The sequence below is a fragment of the Microcebus murinus genome, chromosome 17 (assembly GCF_040939455.1).
Source record: "Microcebus murinus isolate Inina chromosome 17, M.murinus_Inina_mat1.0, whole genome shotgun sequence".
NCBI lineage: Eukaryota > Metazoa > Chordata > Mammalia > Primates > Cheirogaleidae > Microcebus > Microcebus murinus.
Genome location: NC_134120.1, coordinates 54,640,033 through 54,662,710, shown reverse-complemented (window position 1 = coordinate 54,662,710; position 22,678 = coordinate 54,640,033). Strand labels below are relative to the sequence as shown.

The 22,678-nt window shown below is 46.2% G+C and overlaps 2 long non-coding RNA genes across 2 annotated transcripts; both read left to right on the top strand.

Annotated features, from left to right (window-relative positions):
• The first annotated feature begins 1,821 nt into the window (after positions 1-1,821).
• On the top strand, positions 1,822-20,697 carry LOC105860912 (uncharacterized). Its single transcript, XR_012912812.1, has 4 exons — positions 1,822-1,937; positions 3,181-3,345; positions 6,011-6,245; positions 20,126-20,697. It is a non-coding gene; the product is annotated as an uncharacterized LOC105860912 (long non-coding RNA).
• LOC142861580 (uncharacterized) lies at positions 9,181-12,224 on the top strand. Its single transcript, XR_012912813.1, has 2 exons — positions 9,181-10,649; positions 12,046-12,224. It is a non-coding gene; the product is annotated as an uncharacterized LOC142861580 (long non-coding RNA).
• Positions 20,698-22,678: the final 1,981 nt, after the last annotated feature.

Genomic DNA, 22,678 nt, shown 5'->3' with positions numbered 1-22,678 from the left:
CTATTTCTCATTAGAAATGATGACAAGAACAGAAATTATAATGGAAACTAACAGAAAAAAACCCAGATTTGTGAACCCTTGATTTGTACTCAATTTAAGGGAGTGTCTATAGAGGAGGGAGTAGAATTTGTGCATAATTTGCACATATTTGTGCAGAATTTGCATTTGAGACAGAAGCTGTATATATGAAAAGGTGTGCCTGTTTATATTATGAGCATATTTTTAAGCCCATAAAAATACATTTTAAAATCTGATCACAAATAGCAACAACTACATAAATATTTTGGTAGGTTTATCTCCTTCATTTGCCAGAGTAAATATAATGATTCCTAAATGACCAACTTGAACAATGAAGCCTCTTTTTAATGAGGCCAAAGTCTGCATCCATTAGTGGGGACATTCCTATTAAAATCTGATCTTTCCTCTAAGCGTTCGAACAGCCCAGGCATAGCAGATATTGTCCTCATATCTCCAAAGCAGGCATTCCAGATTTGGCAACTATTTTAGAACCTGAAAAGGCCAGCCAGAAGTTAGCCATTAACTAAGCAAGATAAACCTTAGTCAACTGAATAAATACAGGATATATATTAACAACATCTGAAGTAAAATAAGCAAGGTAGAGTGAACCAGGAATTCTTATAGGAATAAAAAATCATTAATATTAATAATAATCATTATTTCCCCTCCCAGGTGAGACAACAACTATTTCCTTAAACCTGAAATGTGAAGAGCATGCATTTCTGTATTTCCTGATTGGGTTTCATTCTCTGATAGTTGTTTCTTAAATGTTGCTTACATTTTGTCTGTTGAGAAAGGGGACAGATTGGAACTGATTCAGGTCAGACACATCGCAGGTGAATACAGTAAAAGAATAGTCAGCGCCACAGTGAGAAATGTCTGATATGTTACATTTATTCTATGTTGCTATTATCCTTGTCTATTTTGTGTTGATTGTTGTCGTTCCAAAGAGACCACTAGAAAACCTGTTGATGAAACAGAGCTGACTATATTAAATCCACAGCAGTAAGAGAGAACGGCACATTGCCAGCGTCTTAGAAATGTCTCGAAACAGAGAGGTCAGGAAAGAGCGTATGGAGGGTGCTATGGCCTGGACTGGGTGATGTTAAGGTATGTGTCTTGCAAGTCAAGAAATGGGATGAGACTGGGCAAAATCAAGACGCGATAGGTGTGAAGTGCTGAGCACAAGGAGGTGAGCATGCTGTTGCTTTTGATACACGACTTTAATTGGTTCACATTCTTATCTGCCAGGAGCAAGAATTTGATGGTGCAGGTGGCTCGGTGTCACCTCAGTACTGTCTAGTACAGAGCCGCTCTCACTTCCAGACTCCATTCCTCCATTTCCTCTTCTAACGCTGAAAGTCTTTGCAGCACACATGCCTGCAGCTAGGAGAGGACAAGGGACAGCTCCTCGGGGAGCACCTGCGCCTTGGGAGGTGGGACACCCGCAGCACCCGCCAGGGTGGCAGAAGTGCTGGGTTGTACCAGGGAGGGGTGGGCCACCTCCACCAGCCCAGGGGGTCTGGGGTGACTGTGGAGCCAATATCCCCAGGGCGAACGTCTGCATGTCCCTGTCCCATATTTAGGATCCCAGGTTACGCCCACAAGGGCCCTGACCTTTGCCTACCACTCCTGCCTTTGCTGAGCATTCACACCTCTGGAGCTCTGTGACTCTAAGACTCAGCTCTGCAGCCTGCGACTCGGGCTGTGTATCTGTTTGTCCTCTGCAGGACGCGAAGCCCCTTTGTCAGCTGTCGCAGAGCCCACGCGAACAGGCCAGCATCTCTCATTCTTCCTCTGCTGCGCATCCAGGCAGTGTAGTGGCTTCTGTAGGCATCTTTCTGCCCGTTCTTAAAATGCCTGCTCATGGCACTGCCACTTCATTCCTCTCCGCTGGAACGTTTTCCGGGTCACTACTGGTAAAGTCTTGAGCAGCTGAGCTGCTGCCTTGTGCCAGGGACTCTCGGTGCTCCAGCTACCAGCTGGACAGCAGCCGCTTCCACTGCTGGGAGGTGGGGGGACCAGCTTCAAGCCCCCACTTAGCGCCTGTTTTCTCAAACCGTTCTTTCCCCTACTGTGTTGTTCTGGGTCCTCCCAGAAGCAGCCGTGGAGGCAGGATTAACAGAGCCAGGAATGTATTAGGGGCGGCCCGTGAGAGACAGTGAGTAGGAAGCTGGGGAGCAAGGAAGAGGCAAGGCCTGGCCCCGCGTGAAGGAGGGAGGAGGAGGGGAGTGGAGGCAGATGCTTCCACCTGATCTGCGGCACTCAGGGAAGCTCCGCGAGGCTGTGCTCCAGTCTTTGCGCCCAAGGTGCCCGTCGGACCGCCGGCAAGGGCTGCCTTGTGCCCTGCGGCGCTGGATCACAGGCCGGCAGCGGGTCTTGACAAGTAGGGTCTGGGCGCAAACACAGGGACGGATTTCAGAGCGCGCAGGGAGTGATTGCTCAGTCACTCTCCCTGCAGCTGGAGAGGGGACAGGCACCTTCCCACAGCTGCCGTGCACACACACACACGTGCACACACATGCGCACACGCACAGATAAATACACACAGACACACACACATACACACCATACGCACAAACACACACAAACACACACCCCCCCACACAGCATAACACACACAGACACCACACACAGACACACACACACACACACATGACACATCCCACAGGCACAGACACACATACCACACCAAGCACTCAGACACACAGACACGCATGCACACACACAGACTCACAATGGTAGATGGATATATAAGAAAGTTTTCTTGTGATTTCTTGCTGTCATTTAAATAACATTTTTACCTGAGTAAAAAGCATCAGATTTAAGCTTTTTGACAATGTACCCTACAGTTGCTAAATTGGTGTTGAAATAGAAGTAAATCCTCCTAGTTTCAAATTCAATTTGGAAACAAAATGTGCAGATTATTAATTTAAAATATTATAATTTCCTTAGCTTAATGTTCAGTGTTCTCCGTAACCTGGTCCCAAACCACCTTGTCAGTTTCCTGACGACACTGGCCTGTGACACCCACACTGTGAAGCCGCACAGTCTGACTGTGGTCCCCCAGCGTGGCATTCACCTCATGGCGTGTACCTCCGCCCTGCTCTTTCCTCTATGTGGAGCCCTCCCCTCACTCTCCCCCATCCACATCTGCTCCAGGTCTGGAGGAAGTGCTGCTCTCTCGCTCCTGTGGCCCCTGCGTCTGAACGAGTCGCTTCCCGCTGGGAATGGCGCGCCCCTGGGGGGCAGACGGAGGCTCTCCCGGGATTGCTCTGGCCGCCGTCTTGGTCTGTTCCTGCTGCTATCACAAAATCCTGACACCAGGTAATTTAAAAAGGACAGAAATTTATTTCTCCCTGCTCTGGAGGCTGGAAGTCCAAGGTCACGGTGCCGGTGGGTTCGGCGTGTGGTGAGGGTGGCTCTCTGCTCGCAGATGGTGCCTTCTTGCTGCTTCCTCTCATGGTGGAAGGGCAAAAAGGACAAAGGGGAGCTCTTTCCATCTCCTTTGTGAGAACACTAATCCACTCGTGAGGGCGGAACCCTCGGGACTGAATCATTTCCCCAAAGGCCCCACCTGGTAACACTGTCACCCTGGGGAGTAGCTTCAGCATCCGCATTTTGGAGGGACACAGACATTCAGACCACAGCAGCCACTTTCACATATCTGGTGTCGTCCTCACATCAACCCAGCGCAGCAAACGCTATTTTCCTTATGTTTACATATTGTATTAGCTTTTTATGCTGCATAACAAATGACCACAGACGTAGTGGCTTAGAACAACACGCATGTATCATCTCCGTTTCTGTGGGGCAGGTGTCTGGGCACAGCCGAGCGGAGTCCTCAGCAGAACTGCAGCCAAGGGCTCGGCGGGGGCTGAGTTCTCATCTGGAGGCTCCAGGGGCAGGGTCCGCTTCCACACTCACTCGGGCCGTGCTGGCTGTGGAGCTCACGGGGGCTGGCTCCGACCTCCCAAGGACAGCAAGACTCCAGATCAGGTCTGCCAGCAAGACTGAGTCTTGTATAACAATGCTAGGAGTGACAGCCCTCACCTTTGTCGTCACTGTCGGTTAGGAGAAAGTCACAGGAACCATGGGCCACCTTGAAGTCTATGCCACACATATGTAGAAACTCACACTCAGCCATTTCTTTCTCTACAGTTAGATGTCATGAAGGGATGGGGACACTAGGAAGCTTCAGTTTTGATGTTCCTCATTTGCATGTCCTCTTCCAAACCTTGGTATGTGGGGCGGGGCATGGGTGGATCCAAGTTTTGTGGGCCCTGAAGCTTGTACCTAAATGCAAAATAAATACAAAAATTTCCAGGCCCCCCTCCCAGGGCCTGCAGGTGAGGCCCTGCAGCTCAGGTTGTATGTCTTTACTGTCACTAGGCTTTCACTGGGCTTGTTTATCTTTGAGTCTATTACAGGGGCCAGGAAATAGCAGTGATTCAAAATCATTGCACGTCCCTAGATCAGCAGAGGCTCTCTATGAGCAGGGCCTAGTCTCTGCCGTTGGCCCGTTCACCTGCCCTGCGTCCCCACCATGAGGGCCCTTGGCCCACCTGGCTCCCAGTAGCCTCTGCTGCTCCCACTCCACCTGCTCTCGCCTTCACTCCTTCCCCTCCTTCCTCTCAACCCAGTGAGGTGTCACACAGCCACCTCCCAGCTCATTTGTGTGTGTGTGTGTGGTGCTCATCTAGCAAAACCCCAATCATAGGTGACACAAGAAATATTATGTATATATGTGCGTGCGCAAACACACACACACGCTTTCTCTCTGCTCTAGAGGAATCAGAGCAGACTGCTGGGGTCCCACCGTGCTCAGGTGATATCGGGCCTGAAGCCCAGCGCTGCCTCTCGCTCCTCTCTGCCTCTCAGGCCGCGGCACCCTCTGCTTTCCAGATGAACGTGCCAACGCTGCCTCTGCCTGGTCCCAGCCGCCCACTGCCCCGCCTCCCTTTCAGCAGATGCCTGAGCATCCCACTTTCCAGAGAAAATAGCAGCCGCCAGATGGCTGTGCCCTGAAGTTCTCCCTGTGCCCGGGAGCCCGCTGCACCCTCGCGGCCCAGCTTCCTCCAGGGCCCTGCCTGCCCCACCCAGGCTGTGCCCTCCGCCTGGCCCTGCGCGCCAGCCCGGACACGGCACGCCGGGGAGCACCCTTTTTTCCTTTGAATGATCTATTTTATCCTTTATATTCAAGCCCTCTGTCTCCAAGAGCTTTCTCATCAGTTTTTAAATATCTGGAAACCAAACCAGTCCAAGTGCAAAGAAAGGAAGGGAAAGGACGCTAAGTCGCCCCTCTACACCTGCCCCGGTCCCTCGCAGCTGCTGCCTCTTTCCTTCTCCCCCAGCCACGTTCTCAAAGTGCTCCCTTACACTGGACTTTGCATTCACCCTCCACCTGCTGCGGTCCTGTGAGTGCGCCGGTGGGCTTTGTTAGGCGCTCTGTGGCCACTGCATTCCAGAAGCGAGTCTCGGCGGTCAGCATCCCTGTTCTCTCAGGGCGCCTGCACTGCTGGCCTAGCCCCTCCCTTGCAGCGTGGCCCTCCGTGCCTTCTGAGGAAGACACCGCGGGCTGGCGCACTCAGCAGTCATTCCACTCCCCTGGCACATGCCTTCCCGGCAGAGGGAGAAAGCTAAAACGACATTTTCCGTATTCTCTTGCCACCGTTTCCAGATGAGATTTCAGTTTCATGCATCAGACGTCTTCTCTAGGACTGTCATTTGAAACTGAGACCAGGGGCAGGGGCAGGGGCAGGGGCAGGGGCAGGGCTGGAGGCATCCTTTTGGCTGGGTGCATTGCAGATGGGGCAGGAAGGATCTGGAGCCAGCACCCGGTGGTAGCTTCCAGACGGCTGACTCCCCGGTGAAGGCAGAGGCAGCAGCTCCTTTGAGAGTTATTCCTGGCACCATCGTGCCCTTGCCTCTCCTAACAATTCTGTAAGTTGTCGATGACTTTTAATCACTGTCTTTTATTTAAATTTGCTAGAGTGGATTCTGCCATCTGAGAAGATCACCGGTCACGCAGGGATTGTCACACAGCACTGTCTTCGGCTTCCTTGAGCCTCCAGCCTCCTACTGTCCTCCTGGTGGCTCCAGCAGGCTGTGCGGTGAGACGGTCCCCACCGCTGGTCCCAGCCTCCTTCCTCTCTGGTGCCCTCCCTCCCTGCACGCTCTTACCCTGTCCATGGCTGCAGTCCGCACCTACGAAAAATAAAGCACAGGTATGTCCAGCCAGACCACGTTTCTGGATGTAACCAATATATTTGTTTCCTATTGCTGCCCTAACAAATTACCACCAATTTAGTAGCTTGAAACCCTGTACATGTGTTATCTCACAGTTCCGTAGGTGGGAAGTGTGGGCACAGTGTGGCCCAGTGGGGCTTCAGCTTGGAGTGTCAGGAAGCAGCATCGAGGTGTCGGGGGCAGCATTCCATCTGGGGGCTCCGGGGAGAGTCCACTTCCAAGCAGTCAGCTTGTCGGCAGCATGCAGCTTCTGTGGTGGCAGGACTGGGGTCCCCGCGCCCTTGCTGGCCGCCAGCTGGAGCCTCGCGGTCCGTAAGGCCACGCCTCACCACCTTGCCCTCCCCTTCCCAGACGGCAGTGTTGCGTCGAGTCTTTCCCACGCCAGGAATCTCTCTTGTTTCTTAAGCTTCATTTGTTTTCTGATTGCAGTTGCAGAAAGTTCTCTGCCTTTTTCTTTGCTTTTAAAAATGCTTTTAATTTGAAAAATTCAGATAAAATTCACATAACATAAAATTCACCATGTTGAAGTATACACTCCAGTGGTTTCTAGCGTTCACAATGCTGCACAGCTGTCACCGCTAATTCCAGAACATTCCCATCACCCTAGCGGGAACCAGGTGCCCATTAGCAGTCACTCCCCTTTCACCCCTCTCTCTCTTTTCCCTGACAACTGCTCATTTATTTTTGGTCTCTATGTATTTGCCTATTGTGGACATGCCATATAAATAGACTCATATAATATGATGTCTTCTGTGCCTGACTTTCACTCAGCCTGGTTTCAGCGTTCACCCGTGTTGTAGCATCTATCAACACGTCTTTCCATTTATGGCTGAATAATATTCCTTTGTGTAGATGTACCACATTTTGTTTATCTACTCATCAGTTGATGGATATCTGGGTTGTTTATGCTTTTGGCTATTGTGAATAATGCTGCCACAGATATTTGTGTACAAATTGTTGTGTAAACTCATGTTTTCAATTCTTTTGAGTACATACTTAGGAATGCACGTGCTATGTTTAACTTTGCAAGGAACTGCCAAACTGTGTTCCCAGCAGTTGCATCATTTTATACTCTTACCAGAAATGTATGAGGATTTCAATTTTTCCACATCTTTGCCAACACTTGTTAATTTCCTTTTAAAAAAAGCTGATAGTCATCCTAGTGGTATATCATTGTGGTTTTAATTTGCATTTCTCTAATGACTAATAATGTAAACATCTTTTGATGCACTTAACTATTTATATATCTTCTTTGGAGAAATGTCTTTTCAAGTCTTTTGCCCCATTTTAAATTGTGTTTTTGTCTTCTTACTACTGAGCTGTAAGAGTTCTTTATATATTCAGGATATTAGACCCTTGTCAAATATGTAATCTGCAAATATTTTTTCCCACTCTGTGGATTGTCTTTACATTTTCATGATAGGGTCTAATGATACACAAAAGCTTCAGTTAGATTAAATCCATTTAATCTGTTTTTTCTTTGGTTGCTTGTGTTTTAGTGTCATATTCAAGAAAAATTCTCTGCTTTTAAGGGCTCATGTGATGACTTTGGGCCCACTCAGATAACCAGAAACATCCCTTAAGGCTCCTAACCTTAATCATGGCTGCAAAGTCCCTTTTGCCATGTAAGGTAACATTCACGGCATCCAGGGATTAGGACCTGGACATCTGTGGGGCTGTTCTGCCTACCACACCCAGCTTACTCTTTGACATCTCCTTTCAGAGTCGCAAGCTCTTCTGATTCAACACATTGACAATATGTCCTCTTTGGGTGTTTATTATCCCACAGAAGAATATCGTATATCCTTTCAAAAGCCAAAATTTTCTTTCTTTCTTTTTTTTTTTTTTTTTGAGAAAGTGTCTCACTTTGTTGCCCAGGCTAGAGTGAGTGCCGTGGCGTCAGCCTAGCTCACAGCAACCTCAAACTCCTGGGCTCAAGCAATCCTGCTGCCTCAGCCTCCTGAGTAGCTGGGACTACAGGCATGTGCCACCATGCCCGGCTAATATTTTCTATATATATTAGTTGGCCAATTAATTTCTTTCTATTTATAGTAGAGACAGGGTCTTGCTCTTGCTCAGGCTGGTTTCGAACTCCTGACCTCAAGCAATCCACCCACCTCGGCCTCCCAGAGTGCTAGGATTACAGGCGTGAGCCACCGCGCCTGGCCCAAAATTTTCAAAGTCATCCTTGAAATCTTCATTCTCACTTTCTATATCCTATTCATTCTGGTCCTCTGATTTTTGCCTCCTAAATTTCACACGTATTTGTCCACTTTCTTCTACTTCCACCACTCTTATCCAGCCTTTACTAGCTTTTCTGACTTAATAATTAACAGATATTACTGAAACTATAACGTATCTCTAAAGCCTTCATTAGCATGCCTGATACACAGTTAGCTTTCAGTAAGAGTTAGTTGTTATGCTGCTGTTGTTAGTTTCTGGACAGAGACAGAATTCCTTATCAGTGCCTGGGAGACACCATGTGGTCTGGCCTCTTGCTCTCTGTGAAACTTCATTTGTCATTGCCCAGGCTCACCCTCCTCCTGACCCTGTATACCCTGTGACCTTGGCCTGAGCCTTCTTCCTCTTTCCTCTTCTCCACCTGGTAAACTCTCAATGCTCTTCACTTCCTCTGAGAAATCCTCCCTGGCCTCCTTGACCAGACCGACTATTTTCATAGCATGGTAGGCAGCTCCTTGTCAGAGCTGTAATCTTATATTTGTTTGTCTAATTATTGATTTATGACCTTCTTCTTCACTAGACTAAAAACTTACCAAATATCTCAAGTATTTAGCACAGCGATTGACATTTAACTAGCTGCTCAGTAAATACTTGTTGAATAAATGTAAATTGTTGTTGAATCTGTCAACCTGAAATAATCAAAAGGGTCAGAATCCAGTTTGGAAGAGTTTATTCAAGCAAAAAGCTGAGAATGACCATTCCAGGACACACAGACTCCAGAGAAATGGGGTCAGTGTTCCAAAGTTAAAGGTCAAGTTCTTGCCTCTATAGAAAAAGAGAAAGAAATTTAACAGGATTAACAACATTTTCTATACAAGGCTGGTTTAAGAGTTACAAATTAATTCCTTTAAGTTTGTTTTCCTTTCTCTATATCTTGTTTTCTTTTCTTTATAGCTGGTTTTCCTTTTCTTTATAATTAAAAAGAGTGTATTTAATATTCCATCTTAAGATGATGCAATAGCCATGTAGTCTTTGTGTGAGAAAGATAAGAAGGAGGTTAATCTATAATGAAAATCAACAGTGGAGTGGGAAGGGTCTTCCCTGGTCCCCTTCAGTCATTTACAACATTTTATGAAACAATGCATGTGAGGGAACAGCCCTAATTCAGACAAACAAAAGCTTAGAGCTGCTTATCAAGTGACTCAGGCCCCATGGTCATATTTCTTTAAGGCTCAAAATGATGTAGAGTTCCAACAGCTTAGATTTTGAATTATCTATTTTTACAAATCCAAAAATCTTAGGATGATAGATCGATCATCTGGTCTATGCGTTTCTCATGTGGAAATAAAGACAGACCCCCAAAAGGGAGTAAGCAAAGGCCACCTAGAACCTGCGAGGGAGTCAGACACCGTCACTCGCCTTTTGGCAGAGACTCAAAGGCAGGCAGAGGGGTGCAAAAACTTTCTAGTAGGAAAGAAGAAGGCTTTGGGTGTGCCCTGCTTGGAGCCTGTTGCCATGGAAGCTGTAGGTGGCTGACTGGGAGGAGGGCAACCCATGTGATTGGTTGCAGGTGCAGATATGGCTTTATCTGACTGGTCCTAAGTTGGAAGCGGGGACAAAAACTAGGGAAGCTGTCAGTTATTGATCAAGTCCTGGACATTTGGGGCCAATTGTTACAGGATTATTGTTTGGCTTCCTAGATTGTCTGCTAGAGGCATTGATCTGACTTCCTTTAAGTCTGACTTACAGGAAGTATCTTGGCTTCCTGGGCTGCTTATTGTAGATAATGGGTTGTTTTCCTGGGCTGCTTGCTGCAGATTGTGGGACAGAGTTCTAGTTTCATATATGGCTTGGCAATTGTCCATTTTTATATTCAGTCTCTCACTTATATGTACAGGAAAAGGGCTTCAGGAATGTTAACAAACTTCTCTGAGTTTATACAGCTTGTTAAGGATCAGCCTGGGATTTCTATCTACTAATGGACAGCTTAGCCTTCCGCCCCTCCCACTCACCTAGAAGGCAGTTTGTGCATGTGACGCAAATGACAAAGTTCCGTCCTGTAATACATGAACCAGGGGCTGAGGTCGTCTGCAGTACTCTTAAGACTGAGAAAGACTATGCAATGAGACTATAAAACTTGTGAGCTGAGGTTGACAATATGGTCCTACTGTTATGAAAAGCTCCACATCGTCCCTGGACAAGTGAGTTAGCTTTCCCCTTCCCCTGGCGTGGCGGGAGGGTGCAGACCAGTTCATTTCAGTGCACTGTTTTCCTTAAAGTAAGTAAGACTTGAGCTGGCTGATGCGCAGGGCACGTTGGCACACGTGCCTCTTTGGAAGGTAACTGTGTTGGATGTGGGAATAGAGAACTATAATTTGTGGACATAAAAAGGATCGTTTTTCAGCTTCAAGAAATTCCTCTGGGATGCTCTTGTCTGGAATCAGGCCAACTGAAAGGTGAGTCCATTGAAAATCTGCGTTCCTGCAATTATCATCAGAGTACGAGTGGCTCCTCAGTAGAGCCCGTGGAGCGAGTCCCCTGTGGGATCCACAGCAGTGACGTGTCCTTGGTCTGTGCCATGGATGGGGCTCTGTGAGGGGCAGGGACGGTGCCAGGGAAGAGGCTCTGCAGGACCTTCAGGGGCCTGCCCAGGCCACAGTCAGGTCCCTGCTGACATACTGGCCTGGCCTGGCTGGCACCAAGGCCCAATGGTGATAAAACACCTCCAGAATTGTCAATAGTCTCATTTTAAATTAAATATCCTTTTAAATTATAACTTAATTTATTATATATGCAAATATAAATGAACATGTAATATATAAATATAAAATTTTAAAATAAGTATTTTAAACACAAAATAGTATCAGTGAATCTGTTAATGTATTTAAATTAATTGTGCTATCTAAAGAAAGTTTTCCAGCATAAAGGAAGAAGTTAGTAACATTGCAAAGGGTTGATCTGTCGTGGTTTTGAGGGGTAAGGAAGAGAACAAAAGGAAAGGGAAACCAAATGTTACTTTGCATAATAATGGGCCGGACACTTAGACAGGTGGGCAGATGGGGGATACACTGGTGTTTTTAAACCATTTATGAAAAAGTTTCAAAACTGTACATTCTTCAGAATATTTTAGAGCAAGTCCCAGAAGTCATGTCTTCTCCTGTATATGTGCATGGGAGTCTTACAAAGATTTCAAAGAAATGGCCAGATAGTTGATGCTTTTATACTCTCTTGAGATTACAAACAGAATAAGGGTTTAGACCACCCCACAGGTTATGGGCGGGAGAGAAGAGGAGGCCGGGCTAGCAAAGGTGGTCTTGTCATGCAGATGGAACCTCACAGGTGGCTACCCTCAGAGAGAATAGATGGTAAATGTTTCTCACAGACCTTTACAGCTGTCAGGCTCTCAGTTAACCTTTCCTGGATCTGACAAGCAAGGCCTCTGAGAAGCCTGGCGGAGTTCTCCACAGATGCAAATCTCCCCCACAAAGAAATGCAATTTTTCAGCTATTCTTGTATTTCTAGCCCCTCAGAATAGCCATCTTGAAATATGTCAAGGAGATATATTTTGGGGTGAAGTATTTGGGTTTCCTTCCCCAGGTAATTGCTCCAAAGCCACACCTGGCTCCGGTGGGACTCCAGAGTCCAGTGCTCCACAGAAAGAGCCAGACCTCCCAGGCTAAGCCTGCAGCCTGCGCCTCTCCCCAGAACACTTCATCTTCCCCTCCCTGCTTTCTGAAGTCCTTTTCTTTTGTAAAATTAAATAATTCAAACTCAAAGCTGTTGGAACTTTGAGTTATTCTGAGCCCTGAGAAGAGTGTGACTGTGTGGCCTGAGTCACGTGGTGTGCAGCTGCAACGTCTGCCTTTTTTCCCTGTAAATAGTGAGGAAAAACAAGCAGTGCCCAAGATAAGACCCCCGCAGATCTTTACCCCTCCTCCCGGAGTAATGCAGTGATGTTCCTGGGACTGCAGCAAGCTGTGACCAGTCACAGGGCTGCGACATCTGCACCGGTCTCCAGTGAGCGTTGAATCCTGCTGTCTCTGTGTAAGTGAAACCTTAACTTCTCCACTTTGGGACGCCGACCCCACTTTTTTGGAGTCAGTGTCTCCTGGGTGGCTGTCCTTAAGCTTTGCGCTCTGTTAAAAGGAAAATTATAGACAAATTAAATTTAAAAGAGTTTAATAGAACAAAGGACAACTTTCAAATTGGGCAGCCCCTCAAAGGAGAAGAGGTTTAGAGCAACTCTGGGGCTGCCACATGGTCAGAGAGGATTTATGGACAGAAAAAGGAACGTGACGTACAGAAAATGGAAGACAGGTACAGAAACACTGGGTTGGTTGACAGCCTGGCCTTTGCCTTATTTTGAGTCGGTTTGAACAGTTGGCTGCCTGAGACTTGCTGGAACTGGTGACTGGAGCAGGAGTAGGTTACAGTCTGTTTCCACACCCAGTTAGGTTACAGTTCACTAAGTACAGAGAAATCTTTTGTGAAGTAAAATAAAATTTTAAGGCTCATGCCCCCACCAGCTGACTGCATGGACCCCCTTGTGGCCAAAGGAATATTCTAAAATTAAATTGTCTGCCAGGAGGAGGGAGGTCAGACAAGCCTTATCATGTCCCCTCTCCCTTCTTGGGGACTTCCTTTGTAACCCATTAACAGGCCTAAGGGTATGCAAAACAAACCTGCAGGTCCTCAATTTACACAACAAATCTATGTCGGTGGTGGTGGTGGTGGTGATGGTGGTGATGGTGGTGGTGGTGGTGGTGGTGGTGGAGGTTTATCTCTGATAACAGCTCCTTATGTTAAAACATTCCTAGCCTTTAGACAAAGCTTCATGTCTTTAACCAATTACAATCCAAAGAATCTTTAAACCCACCTATAACCTGTAAGTCCCCCCTCTTCGACATGTCCCACCTTTTTGGGCCAAACCAACGTATGCCTCTCACTTTTTGGTTGATGGCTTTTCCTGTAACCCCTGTCTCTCTGAAATGTATAAAACCAAACTGTAACCCAGCCACAGCGAGTCCACTTGCCCAAGGCCACTTGGCAGTGGCTCCGGGTCATGGTCTTCAAATTTGGCTCAGAATAAATCTCTTTAAAATTATTTTACAGAATTTGGCTTTTTTTTCCGTTGACACTTTGTTACCTGAAAAGTAGGGGTTTGTTCACCTGGTGAGTAACAGACGACTCTCCACGAGTGTGGGTTTTGATCAGTAGGAGTTTTATAACTTGTAACAAGTGAGGAGAGCACCCCGATATTCTCCAAGGCAATGTCTCCCAGAGGGGAAGCGGCGGTAGAGTTTTTATGGGACAATAGAGAAAGAAGATGTGTCTTCACAGGCAGGGGAGGGGTTCCAGCTGCGCAGGCGCAGTGGGTGGCCGTGCCAGCCCGTGGGCCAGGTTTGGTGGGAGCTATGGCTCCTCCAGGGGTGGAGACTCATGGGAAGAGGCTCATCCATAAGCTGCCAGGGTCTGCCAGCTGGGTGGCCACAGGCCTTACAGGGTTCTGAAAAACAAGAAACTGCAAAACAGGCTGATTGCTCCAGCTGGTTGAATTCCTGTGGTCCCTGTAGACCCTCCCTTTATACTCACACTTACAGACCAAACTTAAAATATGTAAGGAGGCAGCATTCTGCTAAACTTAATTTAACAGCTTGAGTAGACTCTATGCTCTTATCATATTTCCAATACTTTTAAGACTTATCCTCTATCCAACATCCTCTATCCTCACTCCCCTCTTCCCTGGCTATACTATTAGGTTATTAAATATGAAATATCTGATTTCCGTAAGTACTAAGTTTGACAGTTGATATTTCTGACATTTCACTTTGGCATTTCTTTTTTTTTTTATTGTGAGGGTACATCCTCATTCTTTCAAACACATGTTTTGGCTTGTAATTATCTTTCTTTTTTTTTTTTTTTTAGAGCAATTTTTGTGAAACCATGGGTAAGTCAAAAAATTGTGTTGTTTTGGAATATGAGTTCCATCGTGGAACCAAGGCAACACAGACTAAGTGTTTGGGAAGGATGTGGCTAATGAACACACCGTACATGTTTGACAAGTTTCATTCTGGTGATTTTCATCTTGAAAATGAGCCACGTGGCTGACCTGAGACCAAGGTGGATAATGGTGAGCTGAAAGCTGTAGTGGATGGCCGGGCGTGGTGGCTCACGCCTGTAATCCTAGCACTCTGGGAGGCCGAGGCGGGAGGATCGCTTGAGGTCAGGTGTTCGAAACCAGCCTGAGCAGAGCAAGACCCCATCTCTACTAAAAATAGAAAGAAATTAATTGGTCAACTAAAAATATATATAGAAAAAATTAGCCAAGCATGGTGGCACATGCCTGTAGACCCAGCTCCTTGGGAGGCTGAGGCAGGAGGATTGCTTGAGCCCAGGAGTTTGAGGTTTCTGTGAGCTAGGATGATGCCACGGCACTCAAGCCTGGGCAACAGAGTGAGACTCAGTCTCAAAAAAAAAAAAAAGAAAGCTATAGTGGAAGCAAATCCGTCTCAACCTACATGCAAGGTTTGATGTTACTATTCCAACAATATTGGACCATTGGAAACATATCGGTAAGCTAAAGAAGCTGGATAGATGGGTTCTGCATGAATTAAATGAGTGTCAGAAGAGAAATCATCTTGAAACTTGCCTTTCTTTGCTGTCGTGACATAGAGGCCAACTGTTTCTACACCATATTGTTACATGTGATGGAAAATGAATTCTTTTTGACAATCACAAGTGTTCATTTGATACAATGGTTGGATAAAGATCAAGTGGTGAAACAACAGTCCAAAACTGAATATTCATCAAAAAAAGCTATTGGTGTCTATTTGGTGTCTTCCACTACAGCTTCATAAAACATGGTCAATAGATTACAGCAGATGTCCACTGCAACCAGTTGAAAGAAATGATGAGGATGCTTGCAATTAAGAAGCAAGATTAGTCAATAGAGACAGGCCAATTCTCTTGCAAGACCACATGTTGCAAAAAACAATGCTGCTCAAACTACAGAAGCTGGACTTGGAAACTCTCTGTCTCCACCAGACCTTGCACCAACTGACTACCACTTCTTCCAGGCTTTGGACCACTTCTTGCAGGGAAAAATACTCAATTCTCAACGAGCTGTGGAAAAGGCCTTTCGAGATTTCATCACCACTTACTCTCCAGGCTTCTTCACTGCTGACATAAACAAGCTACTGTGAAGATGGCAAAACTGTGTCGATAAATTAGATTCATACTTTAATTATTTGCACTGCTTCTTGTTTGAGATATAATAAACTAAACTTTTGATTCAAAATTGGACATTTCATATTTAATGACCTAATAATATTCCACGCAGAAAGAACGTCCCAGTACCCTGGTCTGCTCCATGTCCTGCAAATTCTGATGCTTCAGGTGTTTGCAGAATTTCAAAGTCTTATTTCTCAACTCAAGAGATGGGTGAGATCTATAACCACACCTATTTGTAGCATTTGTGTCTTTGGTTTCTTCACCTTGTAATAAAGACCTTTCCTCTGTCTAACCCTTGCAACGCGAAGTGTGTCCACACACTAGCAGCACTGTCTGGCCTCCCTGGGAGCTTGTTCAAATGCCATGGCTCAAACTCCTCCCCTACCTACAGAATCAGAATTTGCATTTTAACAGGATCTCAGGAGATCATATGCACCCCAAAGCTTGAGAAAGCCTCCTAACAACCAGATGAGGCACAGAGAAGCAAGGCTGGAAAGAAATTAATACAGAACTCTCCAGCCTGCAGCCTTTAAATAAACTGCCCCAACCCACCCATCCTGAATTGCTCCAGCCCTTGCAAGTGTAGTCTCCGTAGGCTGTAAACTTGAAAGTCTCACACGTCTAGCCCGGCTTTGGGGGTGCGGGCTTGTTGGATGGGACAAGAACAGATTCAATACTCTCATGTTGAAATTTCTCTGCCAGTTAGCCCTTAGTCCCCAAACGCCTCTACACCGACCTCGAGGGAGCAAACCTCTCATTCTGACAAGCATCAGTGTTTCAACTTGACATAGTTCATAGTTCACGCTTCCATGGGATTCTGGCTCCCTGGGGGCTATTTTTTTACAATCTGTGTAGTGCAGGTAACTGACAGAGACGCACATTATGTCCTGACTGCGGGAGGTTCAGTCTACTTCCCTGCCTGGCTACGGGAACCCTGCTCGCCTCAATTTGCATGCTAATTTCGATACACCTGATCTATAACTTTGTTCTTGGGATTCTCTTTTGAACAGGCTATAGTACCTATCTGCTCCCCCACGAGTTATAGAAAATTTTTATCCTGGGTCCATTTTTACTTCTATATGAGAGTTGTGGTTTTATCTGTTTCTGAAAATTATCTTTTAATGATGACAGCCTTTCTTCTCCGAAGTTACAGCAGGGCTGCTGGACCTCGGCACTGTTGCCGTTCAGAGCCGGAACACTTTGCGGCGGGCCCGTCAGGTGCCTTGTAGGGTGCTTAGCAGCCTCCCTGCTCCTACCCACCAGCGGCTCTTGGCACTCCCCTCCCCCAGACGTCTCTTGGACATTGTTAAATGTCCTGCAAGGGGGAGGGCAAAATCACCCGCCCACTCCCCAGATGAGAAACACAAGTTGACAGTTAATAAACAAGAGAACACATGTCTCAGCGCTATTGAACCGGCACAGAAAGCAGTTACAGAAGTAGCACATTATTCTTTTGATATTTTCCTAAAAGTAGAGGGATGAGCGAATCTGCTGGGAATACCATGTTTCAGACGTTATGAAAGGTCATGAGCACATTGGGAAAATCACACATCACTGAAATTCAAAACAGAAGCCCAGACATGTCTTTTTCTGGCAGAAGCCTTTGGCTTAAGGGCGACTTGGGAGGTTTCAGCACCCTGAGGTCCTGAGGTCCAGGCTGTGGAGGCCATCGGCTGCCAAGAGAAGGTGAGTGTTTGTTTTGGGGCTTACTTGGAATTCAAGAGACTGAATGCCTGAGGCTGGCGCTGTGGGTGATTTACCTGAGCCGCTGTGTCCAGGCATTCCCACCCCGGACGGCCTCTGGACAGCAGGCTGGTTTAGCACGCACGCATTCATTCACTCGTTTGCTCACTCATTCGTTCGCTGACCCTCCACCATGGGCCAGGAGTTGGGTGTCCTGGGAGAGGGGACAAAGGGTAGAGAGGCCGGAGATACGTCCCCTTCAGGGAGGATTCGGTCTGCGTCAGTAGAAAGGAGAGGTCATCATAGCCATTGTACACGTCCTTTCATACGATGCTCATAATGCTTCTGTGAGGCAGGAAAGACATTTTTCTGCTTTCTAAACAAGGACACTTGGGAAAGCTAAGTCATTTGCCCAGAGTCTCACAGCTTATGACAGAGAAGGGACAGAACCCAGCTGTCCCTATATTGACGTGCCACCTCCCTGGCACCCTCTGCTAAATGCTGTAACAGACACACAGTCACACACACCACCAGGCACAGAGCAGGCAGGCAAGAGAGGACAGCTTCGTGAAGGAGGGGACATTTGAGCAGGGCCTTGAAGCATGAGTAGTTGCGTGCTTGTGGTCGTTCATCAAACATTTACAGGGCATCTCCATGGGCTCAAGACCCCTGTTCTGTGCATTTAAAACTAGGCTTCAGCTCTTACAGGTTTTTGCCATTTAAAAAAATCGATTTCCTGTCCTTCATTTTATGTTTCAGTTGCGTAACTCAAAGTTTCTGGTGGCAGGTGGGGTCTGTGGTGATGATGCTGCAATAGACGACGTGCAAGTCTCTGTCTGAGTCCCTGCTTTCATGCTTTTGGGTATACGCCCCAAATGGCATTGGTGGACCACATGCTTAGTAACCGCCAAACTGCTTTCCGCAGCTGCTGCACAAATTTATATCCCCACCAGTAGTGAACTTGGGTTCCAATTTCTCTATATCCCAGCCCACATTTATTTTCCATTTTTTTGATAATAGCCGCCTAATGGATGTGAACTGGTTCTAATTGTGGTTTCCATTTGCATTTCCCTAATGACTAGTGCTGTTGAACATTTCATGTGCTTATCAACCATCTGCATAACTTTGGTGAAAAGTCTGTTCAAGTCTTTTGCCTATTTTTTAATTGGGTTGTTTATTTGTTGATGTTGTTGGATCGTAGAAGTACTTTACATAGTCTGAATATTAATCCCTTATCAGATAGATGATTTGCAAATGTTTTCCCTTATTCTATGGGTTGTTTCACTCTTTTGATAGTGTCCTTTGATGCACAGAGGTTTTTAATTTCAATGTAGTCCAATTTATTTATTTATTTTCTGTTGCCTGTGCTTTTGATGTCATATCCATGATGTCGTTGCCAAGTTCAATGTCATGAAGCTTTTCCTGAATATTTTTTTAAGGAGTTTTATAGTTTTAGCTCTTACATGTAGATCTTTAATCTACTTTTAGTTAATTTTTGTTTATGGTGTAAGGTAAGAGTCCAACTTCACTCTTTTGCCTGTGGATATTGTAAGGGGGGAAAAACCTTTTCCTCTACCCATCTGTGTTCTCCAGCTGGAGTCCTGCAAATTAGACTGGCCAATGACTGATTAACAAGAGAAAACCCAACAGAAGTTTATTAACATGTGTTTTGTGCATGTACACATGGGAGCACCCAGAGATGACTGACCCAAAGGCGTGGTTATGACATGGGTTTAGATATCTTCTCAGGCTAAAACAAAAAAAGGATTTGGGGATTCTTGGTGGGGGAGGCAAGTTGTGGAAAGGTGACTTGTAAAACAATGGTTGCTCAGTAAGCTTTATTATGCAGATTTAAGTTGGTGTCTTCTCCATTAATAGGAGTCCTCCTATTCCTGGTATGAGAGAGGATGTCATATCCACAAATGGAAATTTCCTTTATAAAAGGAAAACTTGTACCCTGTTTTTAGAGATTTTCCTTTGTTTACTTGTTTTCAATGGACTTAACTCAAAAGAAGCACATTGAAAGGCATATTTTACACCGGTGCATTCTAGTACCCTTCAGCATCCAGCCTTTCTAGCACCATTTGTTGAAAGACTGTGCTCCCATTTAATGACCTTGACACCCTTGTCAAAAAATCAATCGACCATGTATGCGTGGATTTACGTCTGGGCTCTCTTCTCTTCCACTGGTTTATGTGTCTGTCCTTATCCAATACCATACCGTTTTTTTTTTTTTTTTTTTTTTTTTAAGACAAGGTCTTGCTCTGTCACCCTGAGTAGAGTGCAGTGGCGTTATCCTGGGTCACTGCAACCTCAAACTCCTGGGCTCAAGCAATCCTCCTGCCTCACCCTTCCGAGTAATTGGGACTACAGGCTCATGCCACCATGCCTGGCTAATTTTTTCTATTTTTAGTAGAGACAGGGTCTTGCTCTTGCTCATGCTGGTTTTGAACTCTTGGCCTCAAGTGATCCTCCCACCTTAGCCTTCCAAAGTGCTAGGATTACAGGCATGAGCTGCTGCACCTGGCCCTCCAATATTGCTTGGATTACTATAGCTTTGTAGTAAATTTTGAAATTAGGAAGTGTGAGTCCTCCAACTTTGTTCTGTTTTTTCAAGATGACTTTGGCTATTCTGAGTCTCTTGTATTTCCTCAGGAATCTTAGAATGGGTACCACTACTGGTTTTAATGGCGTAATTCCTAGAGTACTTTCTGGTATTCAAAAGTTTAGCTTCCATTTGATGCTTTGAATTCTCTCTACTAAGTCATTGTCAGGACTCAGAAAATGCTACCCCCAAGTACTTCGAACTGAAGAAGACGGGGAAGGCCTCAGAAGCAGAAGGTCCCTCTGACCGGTCCTGCCTTTCTGCACGAGAGATGGCCATAGAGGAATAAAATGTCACCCTGCAAGATATTTATTTCTCCTAGAAGCGACAGCAAGACAGATGTTCACAAGGAGCACCAACGTCCCTGACGCTGGGACCCGAGGAAAGGCCTCAAGGCAGCCTTCCGGCTGGGGCAGTGTCTGGCCAGCCTGGTCGGGGCTACCGTCCCTCCAAGTGGGCCACCAGACGCTCGCGTGCAGTGGGCTGCCCGCACCTGGAGGGAAGGCGAGCTGCACAGAGGCGAGGAGCGGCTGAGCCCGCAGGCCTGGCCGAGTCCCCCGGTTTATTCCTGTTTGGTCGCACCCTCCTTTGATCCGACCCCATTTCTACGCCACCCTCCATTCCTCACTGAACCTCAGCACGAATACACACAGCTTTCCCCTGGTCTTTGGGTCTTCATTTCTGAAGGCTCCGGTGTCACATAAAACATTGTTAAATAAATCTGTTATGCTTTTCTCTTGTCAATCTGTCTTTGTTATAGGTCTTTGGCTGTGACCCTTGCCAGGAGTGAGAACAGATGTTACCAGTTCTCCCATACGTGGTCTGTTTCACTGCTTTCGCTTCCTGCGCCTTTTGATGAACAGAGAAATTTCACACCCCCAAAGGGGAAGCCGAACCCTTCCGACGGGGAATCGCTGTCGCCTGCCTACCTCCAGAGCCTGGAAGGTTTGGGGTCTATTTTTATTATTCCTATTTTGAAAATATTTTTCTGTTTTTTAAATAGAAAACTATATTATAATAATGAATAGGCTTTTAAAATGACTCCCTTTTGGTTCCGACTCAGTGACACTGTGGTCCTGTCCAGAGACTGCCCCAGCCAGACAGCCTCCCCGAGGCCTTTGCTCGGGTCCCAGCGTCAGGGACGTCTGTGCTCCTTATGAATCTCTATCCTGCTTTCACTTCTAGGAGAAATAAATATCTTGCAGGGTGGCATTTTCTTCCTGTAACAAGCGTGCAGAACTACATGGCACGCATTTCTTTATTTTCACTGTAGTTTTATTCTTTTCTGGCCTATTGTTTTTCTGACATCAATCACCTCAAATATTTATCTTTAAATAATATATATATAATAAACTGCCTCAAACCTTTACGGAACATAGTGTTGGGACTCAGAAAACGATACCCTCAAATATGGTGCTTTGACATGCCGAGCGCTTCAAGCTAGAGGAAATTGAAAGCCTTCAGAAATGAGCCTCAAAACTAAGGTCTCCTTCTGACCTTCCCCTGCTCCCCTGTCCCTCTGATCCTCTTTCCTTCCCAATGCACCGGGAGGGGCTTTCTCTGAAGTTCCCTTACCTGATCGAGGGAGCTTCCTCCAGAAGAATGCAATTACTCCTTCCCTAGAAATCTCATCAGATATCCAGGAAAGGTTAGCCATCAGAGAAGAGAAAGGACCAAAAGTTGTCACCACACCTAGACAGGCTTTTCATCTGTTCTTCTGAGAGCAGCTTTGCAAGATCACCTGGGAGGCTTCATCTGAGTAGCAGAACAACCTTTGTTCACTGTGAAGTTCTGCCCCTCACCACCTCCACTCCATGAGCTCAGGGCCGCTTCTCCCAGGCCAATTGTCTATTCTTTGGGCTCATTCATTTCCCCTAAAAATCATTTACTGCTCTTCTAAATTGCTTGCACATCCTCAAACTCTCCCCCATGGGTGCTGTTTAAGCTCCAGCCGTCCAGCCCTACTTGAGTCTGGGATTTTGTATGGCTCTGTGTTTACCCACGTTGATAAACTTGCATGCTTTTTCTCCTGCTAATCTGTCTACTGTCAGTTCATTTCCGCGTAGAGCCTTCAGAGAGTAGGGGGGAGGATCACCCTCCACCTTACGATGGTTAATAGACATAGATCTTTGAAAATAGTTTGAGCCGTTGTCATCCTCACTGAAACTTGGTCTCACCTCTGCCTCTAGAGCCACAGCAAATCCGTTCAGTTATGTGTGGGTTTGAAAGCGGGCTACACGTCAGTGCTAAGCTTGTCAGGGAGAATCTTGGTGGGTAAAACTTTTAACGTATGAAAAGGGAAAACTGACCTTCCAAAAATAACCTCATATTGATCAACTTCTATCTATTAAGTATTTCTCATCTTTAGTGGCTTTTTTCTCCCTCATACATATAAACACTAAATTAGTTAGTGCTACTGGGTCTGCCTTTTATTTCCCAGAATAGTGTTTGTTTGCATAAAATGTAGAGGCATCTGAGCTCTTACAACAAAATGTAAAAACAAAGTATTCCTAAGCCTGTCAGTGTTTTAAAAAAGAATGAAACAACCAAACACAACTGTGGTCTTTGGCTAACTTTCTAGAGCAAAGAAAACAAGCCATCTGCCGGTGACAGGCTGCTAACAGGGCCGAACACAGCAGTCACAGTAATTAGTGGTCACACCAAAATAGAAACTTAAGCAGTGCCTTTCCCGTCGTTATGGTGACACCGCGC